Below are 2500 nucleotides of genomic sequence, written 5' to 3'. Positions count from 1 at the left end.
GATAAGTTGAAAAAATGTAATGTAAAATGTAATAGAAAAGAATGTTATGGCTATATAAAATTACCTACAGCACCTGGTATTCCCAGGTGGTCTCCCGTCCAAGTACTAACCAGGCCCAACACTGCATAGCTTCGAAGATCAGATGAGATTGGGTATGTCCAGTGTGGTTTGGCTGTATACACTCAAAAACATTAACTTTAGACCTCTTTTACTTCTTAACTCAAATAAATTAATTGATAAGTTGAAAAAATTAAATGTAAAATGTAAAAGAAAAGAATGTTATGGCTGCATAAAATTACCTACAGCACATGGTATTCCCAGGTGGTTTCCCATCCAAGTACTAACCAGGCTCAACACTGCATAGCTTCCAAGATCAGACAAGATTGGGCATGTCCAGTGTGGTTTGGCTATAGGTGCTCAAAAACATTAACTTTAGACCTCATTTACTTCTTAACTCAAGTAAATTCATTGATAAGTTGAAAAAATTAAATGTAAAATGTAATAGAAAAGAATGTTATGGCAGTATAAAATTACCTACAGCACCTGGTATTCCCAGGTGGTCTCCCATCCAAGTACTAACCAGGCCGAACACTGCATAGCTTCCAAGTTCAGACGAGATTGGGCATGTCCAGTGTCGTTTGGCTGTAGGTTCTCAAAAACATTAACTTTAGACCTCTTTTACTTCTTAACCCAAGTAAATTCAATGATTATTTGAAAAATGAAATGTAAAATGTAATAGAAAAGAATGTTATGGCAGTATAAAATTACCTACAGCTCCTGGTATTCCCAGGTGGTCTCCCATCCAAGTACTAACCAGGCCCAACACTGCATAGTTTCCAAGATCAGATGAGATTGGGCAAGTCCAGCGTGGTTTGGCTGTAGGTGCTCAAAAACATTAACTTTCGACCTCTTTTACTTCTTAACTCAAGTAAATTCATTGATAAGTTGAAAAAAATAAATGTAAAATGTAATAGAAAAGAATGGTTTTTTCTGTATAAAATTACCTCCAACTACTGGTATTCCCAGGTGGTTTCCCATCCAAGTACAAACCAGGCCCAACACTGCATAGCTTACAAGATCAGACGAGATTGGGCATGTCCAGTGTGGTTTGGCTGTAGGTGCGCAAAAACATTAACTTTAGACCTCTTTTACTTCTTAACTCATGTAAATTCATTGATATGTAGAAAAAATTAAATGTAAAATGTAATAGAAAAGAATGTTATGGCTGCATAAAATTACCTACTGCACCTGGTTTTCCCAGGTGATCTCCCATCCAAGTTCTGACCAGGCCCAACACTGCATAGCTACCAAGATCAGACGAGATTGGGCATGTCCAGTGTGGATTGGCTGTAGGTGATCAAAAGCATTAAATTTAGACCTCTATTTCTTCTTAACTCAAGGAAATTCATTGATAAGTTGAAAAAATTAAACGTAAAATGTAATAGAAAAGAATGTTATGGCAGTATAAAATTACCTACAGCACCTGGTATTCCCAGGTGGTCTCCCATCCAAGTACCAACCAGGCCCAACACTAGATAGCTTCCAAGATCAGACGAGATTGGGCATGTCCAGTGTGGTTTGGCTGTAGGTGCTCAAAAACATTAACTTTAGACCTCTTATACTTCTTAACTCAATTAAATTCATTGATAAGTTGAAAAAATTAAATGTAAAATGTAATAGAAAAGAATGTTATGGCAGTATAAAATTACCTACAGCACCTGGTATTCCGAGGTGGTCTCCCATCCAAGTACTAACCAGACCCAACACTGCATAGCTTCCAAGTTCAGACGAGATTGGGCATGTCCAGTGTGGTTTGGCTGTAGGTGCTCAAAAACATTAACTTTAGACCTCTTTTACTTCTTAACTCAAGTAAATTCAATGATAAGTTGAAAAATGAAATGGAAAATGTAATAGAAAAGAATGTTATGGCAGTATAAAATTACCTACAGCTCCTGGTATTCCCAGGTGGTCTCCCATCCAAGTACTAACCAGGCCCAACACTGCATAGCTTCCAAGATCAGACGAGATTGGGCATGTCCAGTGTGGTTTGGCTGTAGGTGCTCAAAAACATTAACTTTAGACCTCTTTTACTTCTTAACTCAAGTAAATTCAATGATAAGTTGAAAAAATCAAATGTAAAATGTAATAGAAAAGAATGTTTTGGCTGTATAAAATTTCCTACAGCAACTGGTATTCCCTGGTGGTCTCCCATCCAAGTACAAACCAGGACAAACACAGCAAAGCTTACAAGATCAGATGAGATTGGGCATGTCCAGTGTTGTTTGGCTGTAGGTGCTCAAAATCATTAAATTTAGACCTCTATTACTTCTTAACTCAAGTAAATTCATTGATAAGTTGAAAAAATTAAATGTAAAATGTAATAGAAAAGAATGTTATGGCAGTATAAAATTACCTACAGCACCTGGTATTCCCAGGGGGTCTCCCATCCAAGTACTAACCAGGCCCAACACTGCATAGCTTCCAAGATCAGACGAGATTG

The 2500-nt window shown here is 37.3% G+C and overlaps 2 non-coding genes and 8 pseudogenes across 2 annotated transcripts in view; all 10 read right to left on the bottom strand.

Moving 5' to 3' along the window:
• Positions 1 to 61: 61 nt before the first annotated feature.
• LOC148432833 (5S ribosomal RNA) lies at positions 62 to 180 on the bottom strand (annotated as a pseudogene).
• A 116-nt stretch (positions 181 to 296) lies between these two features.
• On the bottom strand, positions 297 to 415 carry LOC148432832 (5S ribosomal RNA; annotated as a pseudogene).
• Positions 416 to 531: 116 nt separating this feature from the next.
• Positions 532 to 650, bottom strand: LOC148432831 (5S ribosomal RNA). The gene has a single exon (XR_015876980.1). It is a non-coding gene; the product is annotated as a 5S ribosomal RNA (ribosomal RNA).
• Positions 651 to 765: 115 nt separating this feature from the next.
• Positions 766 to 884, bottom strand: LOC148432830 (5S ribosomal RNA; annotated as a pseudogene).
• Positions 885 to 1001: 117 nt separating this feature from the next.
• LOC148432829 (5S ribosomal RNA) lies at positions 1002 to 1120 on the bottom strand (annotated as a pseudogene).
• Positions 1121 to 1236: 116 nt separating this feature from the next.
• LOC148432828 (5S ribosomal RNA) lies at positions 1237 to 1355 on the bottom strand (annotated as a pseudogene).
• A 116-nt stretch (positions 1356 to 1471) lies between these two features.
• On the bottom strand, positions 1472 to 1590 carry LOC148432827 (5S ribosomal RNA; annotated as a pseudogene).
• A 116-nt stretch (positions 1591 to 1706) lies between these two features.
• Positions 1707 to 1825, bottom strand: LOC148432826 (5S ribosomal RNA; annotated as a pseudogene).
• A 115-nt stretch (positions 1826 to 1940) lies between these two features.
• On the bottom strand, positions 1941 to 2059 carry LOC148432825 (5S ribosomal RNA; annotated as a pseudogene).
• A 351-nt stretch (positions 2060 to 2410) lies between these two features.
• LOC148432824 (5S ribosomal RNA) overlaps positions 2411 to 2500 on the bottom strand; it is a 119-nt gene continuing 29 nt past the window's right edge. Inside the window, exon 1 of the ribosomal RNA XR_015877028.1 lies at positions 2411 to 2500. This exon is cut by the window's right edge and continues 29 nt beyond it. This is a non-coding gene — a ribosomal RNA (5S ribosomal RNA).

The sequence above is a fragment of the Taudactylus pleione genome, unplaced genomic scaffold, assembly GCF_031769625.1.
Source record: "Taudactylus pleione unplaced genomic scaffold, aTauple2 ptg002179l, whole genome shotgun sequence".
NCBI classification, from domain to species: domain Eukaryota; kingdom Metazoa; phylum Chordata; class Amphibia; order Anura; family Myobatrachidae; genus Taudactylus; species Taudactylus pleione.
The sequence above is the reverse complement of the archived record's forward strand: the minus strand, read 5'-3'. Positions and strand labels throughout refer to the sequence as shown.